This window comes from Orbicella faveolata, unplaced genomic scaffold (genome assembly GCF_042242905.1).
Source record: "Orbicella faveolata isolate gen_17 unplaced genomic scaffold, um_ofav_v1 contig_14, whole genome shotgun sequence".
Lineage (NCBI taxonomy): Eukaryota > Metazoa > Cnidaria > Anthozoa > Scleractinia > Merulinidae > Orbicella > Orbicella faveolata.
In genome coordinates, this window is record NW_028301541.1 from 23218899 (window position 1) to 23230000 (window position 11102).

The 11102-nt window shown below is 39.0% G+C and overlaps 2 long non-coding RNA genes and 1 pseudogene across 2 annotated transcripts; all 3 read right to left on the reverse strand.

Moving 5' to 3' along the window:
- Window positions 1–189: 189 nt before the first annotated feature.
- On the reverse strand, window positions 190–6522 carry LOC149114551 (uncharacterized). Its single transcript, XR_016206635.1, has 2 exons — window positions 6344–6522; window positions 190–522 (listed from the first exon to the last, which is right to left on the reverse strand). It is a non-coding gene; the product is annotated as an uncharacterized LOC149114551 (long non-coding RNA).
- A 2675-nt stretch (window positions 6523–9197) lies between these two features.
- On the reverse strand, window positions 9198–9981 carry LOC149114552 (uncharacterized). The gene is made up of 2 exons (XR_016206636.1): window positions 9821–9981; window positions 9198–9730 (listed from the first exon to the last, which is right to left on the reverse strand). It is a non-coding gene; the product is annotated as an uncharacterized LOC149114552 (long non-coding RNA).
- Window positions 9982–10943: 962 nt separating this feature from the next.
- Window positions 10944–11102, reverse strand: part of LOC149114553 (uncharacterized) — a 1381-nt pseudogene continuing 1222 nt past the window's right edge.

Below are 11102 nucleotides of genomic sequence, written 5' to 3' on the forward strand. Positions count from 1 at the left end.
TTTTCGACATTTGGTGTAGATAGAAATGATTTTTTTTGCTAAATATATATAGTTAAAACAGTCGCACAGAAGTTTGTAATACAGTGTAAATAAACTCGATACAAAACTCTTTTCCACTTGTTACTCCAACTTACGGTGGATTGATTCTTAATTTAATACACTGTTCTTTGGACTATTTTTAATATTGAATTTCTTTTTTTTTATCGTACTGTTAGTACCTTATTTTTGTTGACCAATTTATTGCAATTGGAGAGAAAATTTGAATATCAACTGATCGCTTAGAAGAACAGCAGGATGAAGACTTTGTCACGTTATTTTTTCCCGGCGTGTTTGATCGGTGTTATTAAAAGTACTAATATGTTACTCTTTATTTCTTCACTCTCAGCAACATTTACAGTCGTTGTTAGCCGTTTCTTTCTGTGTAGCTACATTATTTCATGGAGAACTGTATCTTCTCTTACGTCTCAGTTCCGTTTTTTTCGTGACATGATTTTAGCTTGTCCGCTGTAAAGAGCTTTTTGGCTGTTTGAGAACAAGAAAGATAAGTTGAGATAATTTCGTCATGTTATATATTTCTTAACAGAACTAAAATGTCGTTTTAGCAAGAATAGATAAGCGGAAAATTATATCCAAATAAGAGCACCTTTCTGTCTAGAGTTACAGGAGAAAATATGTATATAATTTTTTTGTTTACCTTTTTTTTTCTTTTTTATTGATCGAAATGATTCCAACTATTGCCGACAAAGAATCGCCTTGATCCATGGACAATGATTCCGTGCACGGTTTATCGAACTTTTTAAATTAAAAATCAATCCTCTGAGCTTTTTTTGAGAATACAAATAAAACAAGTACTTAGGGCGAAATATGCTTCTTTCCAGGGCAGACTAATAAATATCCCCTTAAGCGGTTTCTTATTTAGGCGAAGTGAGATCGTAAATTTCAGTCCTCGACGAAAGGTACTGACTCACTACCTTTCGTCGAGGTCTGAAATTTAGAACGGAGCGATCCACTTCAAACAGCGGCTATTCATTACCAGTCCCCCCTAGCACAGAGTTAGTATCACGGTGTTATCGATCGCCAGTTTGGTCGGCTTCTTTGCAAACGCGCACGTTTGCGTTTTACTGGGAAAGCGTTCAGATTTACGCAAGGTTCCACACTATTTGTTCGGCAGTCTTGCTGTGAATGGAATTTTCAATTCTCTGCTGAATTGGCCTCGTTTAGCCTTGACAGTGATTCGTCTCTTGGATATTCCGGTGTCTGCTGAACCTGCTTGTTCTGTTCTTGTGCCAAGCGGATTTGCCTGTAACATACTCAATGCTGTGACCATGTAATTAATGGCGATCGACCGGCGGGATTGCGTTTTACTTCCATGCAAGCGATGCATGGGCAGAAACAATATCCCCAAAGTCATAGCTCTCTCATGGATTGGAACTCTGGTTTTAACCTCTTCCATAATCTTCAAATCAGTTCGCCAAAAATTCGAAGACGTGACGTTATTTCGAAGATCAAAGGAGCTGGAGATCCCATTTTCGTTTACGTCGGTATTCTATCGAACTCCTTCAACCGTGGATAGCGTCTGTGCTGATAATTGTGGTCACAGCACTACGCATTATAAAAAGACTGCGTTCGTCAACCTGCCAGAATCAAAACTCCATCACGGGCGCCAAGAAAACAAACTAACATGGTGGACTAATAATATCTGTGGTATTTTTCTAGTTTTCAAGTTGCCTATTTTTGTTCATTTCCCCGTCGCGATATTTTTTGAAAGAAAACGACTACACACTGGTTAACATTCAAGCCATAACGTTGACGATGTTAAATTTTCACTATGTCGTAAATCCCTTTCCTTATTATAACATGCTGAGGCCAGTGGACAGACGAGCGGGAGACATTGAATCAATCAATCAATCAATCAATCAATCAATAACTTTATTAATGTGTCAAATACATTCTAGCCGAGGATAAAAAACCCTCTACTAATAGGGGACACATAAAATAAATAAAATAAATTATAAAATTTAAAAACCTAAATTTGATATTTACAATAAAAAGAGACTAAAATTTAACTACATTATTTACAGTAATTCCAACAATTCTAAAATAATTCATTCGTAAGTAGATCATGTGCTACATAAAACACAGTTCTCGCATGAAATAAACTAGTGAGAAAATGCTCAAGAAATTGTGAAAAGATGTCGAAGTCTATGACAGCGACCAAGAGAGCATGAAGAGTAAGTAAGCCTTATTCCCAAGATAATCCTTCTCTAGTTATTTTTGGACAAAGTACCTAGTTTTCCCTTGGTCAATGTTAGCGCACTTCGAATGAGCGTTTTCATGGAGGTATACAGACGCAATTAAAGACGCCTGGACTATCCAATATGAGCACTATTCGGGAGTGATCTAAAAAAAAATCGATAGGAATTACCGGGACGCACGGGGCTTCTACTATAAGTACTGCAGGGAAATGGTAGGAAATTTTCCTAGCATTCCTTACATACTCTCACTAGGGTTCTTCGTCTTGCGGCCAGGGAAGGCGTCATAATCTGTTTCAGTGACATGTCGATGATATTAAATAAAAAATAAACCAGAAAGGGCCGATGGCATATGAGACAAGCTTTAAAATGAAGTCACGATATTAATAATGCTTTAAAAGTAAATAGTGCGTTCGAGTCATTCGCGATGCTTTTAAATGATGGCGGACTCCACCGACGCCAATAATCTGGAACAAAACAAGGTCATTATATATCGGATCACGTCTTAACACACGTGAAGACTTGGGCAGGAAAAAACGTGAGCGGACAAAACCGGGGAATGCCGATAAATCAAGTAATCCCGCAATGATGAACGAATTACACAACACTCCTTCCTCTGCTTCTCCTCTTGAACCAAGTTCAGATCTAGGAACTGAACTTAAAGATACCAAAGTGCCTACGAATGGATGTTGAGCGCGGCGAACAGGCCCAAATGTCTTGTTTACCCAATGAAAGCCATCACAATAAACGCTGAGCTTGCATCGAGATGCTTGTCCAGGCGTAAAGGAGCGTTTGATTAATCAATCTAAAACAGATCTTAAGGGATAAAAAACCCAGATCATCTGGAATACTTGTCTGAGTATGTCGCTGGCAGTGGGAGCCACGTGCAGTATTATCACGTACGGCAATTGAAGTTATTGTGTAGAAAATATCGCACGAGGAGAAACTTAGTACATGGAGCTAAGATAGATTGTCAGTGCTTTAGGCGACCATGCACGGCTACCAATGGCTTGGCCAATCGCTTGGTCAATGGCTCGTAGACGCAACGAATCGTAAAAGTCCGTAAGTAACGACCTCCGAAAGAAGTGAGCCCACCCCCCATCCCCTGAAAATAGAGGAACTAGGGTTCAAAAGTATAATTATTTTTCCAATCAATAACCTGAATAACGTACGATAAACTGATGACGATTCAACTAGGGAAGGTATAGCTTATTCCAGGAGACGTCATGAAGCGCCCTGGTAAAACAAACCCCGCAAAATTTTCATCAAGTAACAAGAAGGTACTAACAGGACCTTTTCTTCAAATTGAAATTACACTCGGCCGAGTATCAACCCACTGTTGATCAAGTGTTGATCGAGTGCCGAACGTGTATAGAGCGGGATCTCCATCAAGTATCGATCAACACGCAACAGCGGATTCCTTTAGTACACGATCATGATGGAACTTCTTGTAGCGACTTTGAGAAAATATACTTATTTAATGGATTTAGTTGACTCTGGTGATTGCTGGAGGTATTACCCAGTTTTAATACATGGCACTACAGCTTGAGGGATTAACTGAGAGATCTCATGAAGGATCTTATTAAGTGATGACTTCTGCTAGTTATTTCATTTCAAGAAAGGATAGATAAATGTGACATAAGCTAGGAAGGTAAAGATAAAGTGGGGTGGCTGCGGTTCTTAATAGTATTTGTTTCGAATGGGAGTTCTAGTTCTTAGAGACAGTGAGGAACATGGAATTCTTAAAAACTAATTCAAAGGCATGCAAATTACTCAATAACATGAGAGACTTGTTTCTAGTTACTTTTGATGAATTTTACTGATGCTTCTTACATTCATATTATAACAATAGTAGTAAAACACTAATAACTGATTTTGCCACTGAGACTGATTATATAATGTAAATTGAATCAATTAATTTAAATTTCGCATTTTTCAGCTTTCCATTGCAAAGATAGCGCTGACTTCAATTCGACAAAATTGAAAGTTTTTTACAACATTTTGCAATAATAATAATAATAATAATAATATTTTTGAGTTTGCACTACTAAAATCCCAAACTTCCGGGTGAGGTTTGGGCTTCTATTTGGGGGAAGATCATTGTCCTTAAATAGTAGCTGTATTTTAGGTGGTGTAAAGTTAACTCTGTGCTCATTATTGAACCATGTAAGAACTTTTTGAAAGAAGTTTAGACCAGCAGGATACTCCAGAAATGCATGTTCCAAGGAATCAGAGGAGTTACAGAAAAAAAACAATCTTCACTTTCAGATGTTTTGAACCTCTTAAGCTCCAATGTGACTATTTCGATACACAAAAGCCGGGGGAGACTTCCACATAAAAAGAACGAGGTGCTCGTCATGCCTTTTAGGGGTTAAAAAACGGTTTTGGTACCTCTTAGCGTGTTCAGCTTCGAAAAGTCGAAAGCAGGAGCTTTCTCGGTACCTTTTAGGGTATTGATATAGATTTGTGACTATGCTTTCATAAACTTTACCAGTAGAAAGTATTCGGAGCAATCGTCTTTATCGCTTTTCTGACAATAATGAAAGGGCGAGTAATATGTAGTTTTAGAATTGGTATCTCTTAGGGGTGCAAAAAAAATTCATGCCACGCCCACAAAACAGGATCTTGGTACCTCTTAGGGATTCTTTTCAAAATTTCCGAAGAGCACCCCCGTCCTTTTTATATGAGAGTGCCCTCCCACCCCCCGGGAAATAAAAGCCTTTATTCTTCAAAACGCGTCGTGAATCAGCTCGCTGCTGTCGCTTCACTGAACCCGGATGGTGATGGCTGTTTGCATCGTTTCAGTCTCCTGGTTGTCTTTTCTTGTACGTTTTGACGACTGTTGGCAAGTAGTTTCAATAAGGCTCCAGCTAGCGTCCAAGGATTTGGATCTTGACATAAGTTTCGAGTGGGGTGTAATGCCCTTTGAGACAAGCTCGCAAGGTTGCTGCAGCTGGAAACTATCGAAAGAGTGACAGCGTTTGTTTAGTTTCGGGGCTGACTTTGTTCTTTTCAAGAATGTTTCATGACGCTTAGCAAGCGGAGGAACACAACCTGAAGAAGTGACTGGGTCGGATTGAGCTGATCTTTTCATGCTGGGTCGCTGCAAGTTTAGTTGCTCTGCCGCCCCATGCCGATCATTGCTTTTGACAAATCGCGCGGCAACAACTTCTGGCTTGATTGCTTCAGGTTTCTTTATCCCTAATAGTTCTAACAAACCCTTCCGAAACTGGCGGTCTCTGTAAAAGTACAAGATAGGACTTGCTAAGGAGTTAAACAGCCCCACTGCCTCCGCAAAACGGAAAGACGAATTTGTTCCAAATGCTGGGTAAACTTTTCCCAAGGTACCAAGTCCGATCAAAGGCAAAAACGAGAAAATCAATGTAGCAGTTAGCATGCCAGTCGTCCTGGCGACTTTGGATTCGAGTTTCGCTTGCATCAGAGCGTCGACTTGGCTGATTTCGTTTATTTTACGTTTGCGCACTCCTAGGTACACCATGATGTAGAAGTAGGAAATGGCTATTAAACAAGCTAATGTCAGAAAACTTGCATTGACGTGCCTAATTTGCACGAGCTTGGAGTCCACCGGAACCACTGCCATTACAAAGACTGGAGCCTGCGTAAACACGGCTATAGACCAGGCGCCTATCGCGAGTTTTTGGAGGAGACCTTTTGTTACAATAACTTTGTAGCGCATGGTTTTTTGTATCGCCATGTACCTCTCCCAAGCAATCGCAGTTAATTGATAAAGAGAAGAGAAGCTAAGAAAAATCGTTAAGGGTTTGTTTACCGCTGACTCTAATGTACAGACATGCTGAAACGAAACCTGGCGGAGAATTAATACTTCAACTGTGGCAGTTAACGGCATTGATATGACGCCCACAAGAAGATCCGCGACAGCCAGACTAGACAACAGAATATTGACCGGTTTTTGCAGATCTTTCCTTCGCTTGACTGCAACGATTATTAATGAATTCAAGAGGATAGTAACGGGTGAGGCGATAGATATAACGACCACTAAGATCCAAGGAAAAGTTGTATTTTTTAAGTCCCAGGTAAAGTGTGGTAGTTGCGGGCAAAAGAACACTGACCTGGTATTTGTAGAGGGATCAATGTCGGTTGTTTCTGGGTTATTGATAGTTGTATTAACATCCATGCTGCAATGGCCTCACAAAAAAAAACGAACTAGTTGGCTTCTGCGAAATTCAGTCGTTGATTTCCAACTGCTGCTTGCTTGTGAGCTTGTGTAACTGAAGATATACACACTTTTAACTGTTTTTATTGAAGGTTGCGCTTTTGTTCTTTACTTCAAAAGCGTAGACCAGTTGAAGATAAACCGCAGGAAAACTCTAATTGCTATACGCTCATTTCAAAGCAAACAGTTGTTGAGAGGAAATTTTTCACACGACAGTTACAAAGAAAGCAAAAGGTGGCAAATAAGAGGGGAACATGAGGCTTTGCGGTGTTGATCGTTTTTCTGATGCGGTGATGCGGTGAATTAAGTCAAACCTGGCGGTGTTGCGGTGATTTCAAACCCGATATGCTCATTTCAAAGCAAACAGTTGTTGTAGGGAAATTTTTCACAGGACAGTTACAAACAAAACAAAAGGTTGCAAATCACTAATGGGCTAATTGCATGTTTAAGTTTTTCGACCATAATAAGCAGAGCCATGAACATTAATATGAGACCGATTTGCTCTGGCTGATATTCAAGCAAATTAAATGTTTTGATTATTAGTATTTTCTTTCCTGAAAGGTACATGAATAGAATAAATATTTATAGAAATAGATAAAACTGAAAATTTTTCCTCAATCGTGCGAACAGACACAACTGTTTTGAGAAATTTCGCAACTGTATTAAAACACTACGGAGAATATCCGCAAAGCTTCCGCGCACTTGTATACTGTTTAAGATTAGCATATACGGCCGGTACAGTTCAACAATAGATTTCCCCAACCACCTGTTCGCAATGACGTCTGTCTTCATATCCCACAAGTTGTAATTAAGTGTTTTTTGGCGGCTAGGGGTATTGTCCTTGCCGGACGAGCCAACGGCCTCGTTTTGGAACTGGAGTGCTTGACTCATTAGTGTTTAATTACGTTGCAACTCGCGCAACGTTGCAACACGATCATTTTTTTCTAGATTATACATATGGCGCGTTTGGTTCAAGTACTCGACAGTGGCTAGCGATACATCACAGGCCCGCAAATGATCCTGGACAGTAAATGATCCCCAAATTGTACCGCAAATGATCTCAGGACCGGAAATGATCCCCAGATTGTACCGTAAATGATCCCCGGACCGGGAATGGTCGATGGAAATGTTTGGACTCAGAAATTTGGACAGTGGATTTAAAATTTATATAGTCGATTTTTTTTTTTTTTTTTTTTTTTTTTCATTATTGTGAAACTCGGAAAACCGTGATCACTTTGATTTGATTCTGAAAGGTTAATTGTGTACTGAAGCAATCACAATAAAGTTCAAGACACGCAAGAAAACCTCAAAACCACAACTAAACCGCTGCTGTTTGCGGTTTAGTTTTCTCTCGCTTAATTGGCTTTTTCCTTGCTACACACTAAGAGGAGACGGGGACATTGGGGGTTCTGAACACTGCAATACCGCAAAAATAAAATCGACAAATATTGCAATATCTCAAAAAAAAAAAAAAAAAAATCGCCAAATACCGCATTACTCCAATACCGAGTCGAAACACAATACCATACCAAAACCACTACTCTGTATGTTAAGTTTAGAGTAGATATACCAAATAAGAATTTGTTGATGAACGTTTAGTCAGGAAATTTTCAATTTACACGAAATAATCAAAATAAGCAACATCTATTGGCCCGTTGGCTAATGATTAGCAAAACATAGCCTTACCCTTTTCTGATTGCGACATAAGGAATTACAGTTTTCCGTTGCCACGAAAGCCAGGTTTCATTGGGAATGTCCAATCGGAAACTGGAAAAGGCTCAGAAAACGTTGGTGGGCTTGGAGGATATTTTCTGATATCGTCCAAAACGCTAAAAAAAAACCGCATAGTGCAAGTTCGGGGAATACCGCAATACCGCATTTCCAAATTAAATTTACCGAAATACCGCAAGAAAAATTGTCCAATACCGTAATACCGCAAATCCCAATGTCCCCCTCTATTAATAATTTCACGTTCCCATGAGTTTCACAGTAATAAATTATTTTGATACAACAGATACAAAATATCCAGCATCACGAGATCCTGTGTTTGAAATTTCCAGTTTAGTGTTTTCCTTCCCTGAAATACTTTATTGGAAACGGGCCTGACATGTATCTTAACAAAGGATGTTCACTGTATCCTCAAATTTGGAGACAACTAAGAATTCCCAACTGGATTGACTACATTTTCGCGTAGTTTTCGGCACAGAGGAGATTATTGACAGTAAAAAAAAAATTGCACGAACAAAAGTGATGTTGATCTGTACTCGTACGGCATGTAAATAAATCTATCTAAAGAACACTTCGGTAACTCGCAAGAAGAGATCTGATACTGGACACCTGTGCCTATAAAGGTAAAGTTACTGAGTTTCTAAAAGTCCTTTCCAATAATATTTCATTTCCAATTGTTAGTTTTGCCGTTGGAAAGGTCGACCTCTCGCGACATCTGCCTCTCGCTTCGCTTGAGGGCGGCGGATTAAGAGAAGCGATGACTAAGCGAAGGTCGACTTGTAATCTAGGAAAAGTTCTAAGCGGCTAATTAGATAGCGGAGGCATCTCCGAAGATTCATGTTTATTTTTGCGGTGCGTCGTTCGAATTCCTAAACGAAAAATTTATACTGTCGACACGGTTAATTTTGTATTTTGCGCAAAATGTTTAAGAGAGTGTCTCTGTAAGAGCGGTCCGGTCGATTTTGCTTGAGACACAGATTTAGCTCATTTCTTGTGTGTTGTAAGACATTCATGTACCTATACTAAAACCACAATCCGTTTGATCGGATCTCTTTATTTTTCAGAGTTTTACGGAAATTAAATTTCAATCAAGCGAAGGCCTGTCGTGACACTTTTTAAGACTTAAATTTGAGACAACTTTGGAGGACAATTTACAAAAACCTACGGGACTCAGCAAAAAACAAATACCGCAGCCATGTATATTAACTCTATCTTATCCATCGAGGCGACTTTCGTGAACATCATCTTTCAATCAAGAAAACAGGAAGACTTTAGTGACACCTTATCGGTTCGCTTAAGTCACACACGCGAAAACCGATCAAATTCAAAGTAAATTTTTGAAAAAGTGAGGCGTTCTTAACTGATCCAACTAACATAGCTAGGAAGTAGGTGCCATAGAAAAGGTAACTACAGAAAAACACTTTTCGGCCCGACCTTTACTAAAACTTTATAACTCCGTGAACTTACCTAATTTTCGGCAATCTCCAAGTTTGGCCGTCCATTTTGAGGGACTCGTCAACATGAAGCGTAGCAGATATAAATCGAGCAGGTAGATCTAAAACCGTCAGAAATACATACGAAAGCATTCAAATGAACTTTACTTCCAATTCCAGCGGCAAAATTTGAAATTGTTCGTTAAACTTACCATTCCTACATCCCCATGCGACCATTTCTTCCAACAATTCAAACACTACAACTAGTGTTCGAATTCCCCTCGTCGATTCCACCGTAAGAACTAACCTGTGCCACCTAAGATTTGACTCGAATGTGAAGTACGAATCAACTAACATAACTGCTTCATCTTCGAGGCAATACTTCGCTGGTATTTTGATTTTCTGATCGACAAGGAAGGTGATCAGGAGGATCAGGAGGTGATCGCCATGTTTACCTCATAAACGTGACCGCTGACCAGCCGCTGAGTGAAAACAATACGGCGCGGGGTGGGGTGGGTGGCGGGCTTATCGTCACAAGGTATTCGAATACATGCTAAAAAAGCTTTAGGACTCTCAGTCTAAACAGTGAAGGCATGTACAGACAACTTTTATTTTATTCTCATAACTTTTTCCTTTAAATTAGAGTTGGTATTAATTAATAGAGTTATTCAAATATTTTTAACCTGGGTACCCATATGACTTTTGTACTTGTCATCACTGGTATAAAATAAGGTGTCTTTTCTTCCAGAACGTTTTATTTATACCCCATTGCACGGAATGAACACTACACTTAGAACGTTTGTTCCAAATCATTTTTTGCTGTTCCCAGGAATGTATGCATAATCATTGCTTTATACAAAGCTGACTCTAAAATATGATTTTCCATAACAGTGACCAATGTCATTTACCTATGGTGTTAATAAAACTAGTGTTGTATAATTTTTAACGTTGTCCACTTTTAAGCCCGACATACAATTGTCAAGTGAACTATGTTAGTTTCAGCTCATTCCTTGATTCGATCTGACCCTTAATCACTAAACCCTATTCTTTTCATTTGCAATTTTCCTGTACATTTTTTTCATACGACAACGACAAAGAGTTTTACGAGTAAATATACAAATTCATGCAAAAGACCGGCTAAATAAGTTGCTCCCCCCGCTCCTAATTTTTTGGTTGCTTTCGCCCCAAGCCTCTGCACGACTGCCTGTTAGCTAAAAGGAAATTTGAAAGACTGCTATGCAGGACACCTTTTCTTTATCATTTTCGGTTACCCTCTACAATTTTTTATAAGTATGTAAAGATATAAAAAAAAAACACACACAAAGGTTTTACAAGTAAACTGTTTTTTGTGTAACAAACTAAATATATACATATACTTTGTTCTGGCAAAATGGTGGCTAAGAACGACTGAATATATACGTACTCGGAATAAAATTACGCTGTTTGGTTTCCCGTTAAAACATTACGTAAGAATGACGCCTGTCTGTTCAAATC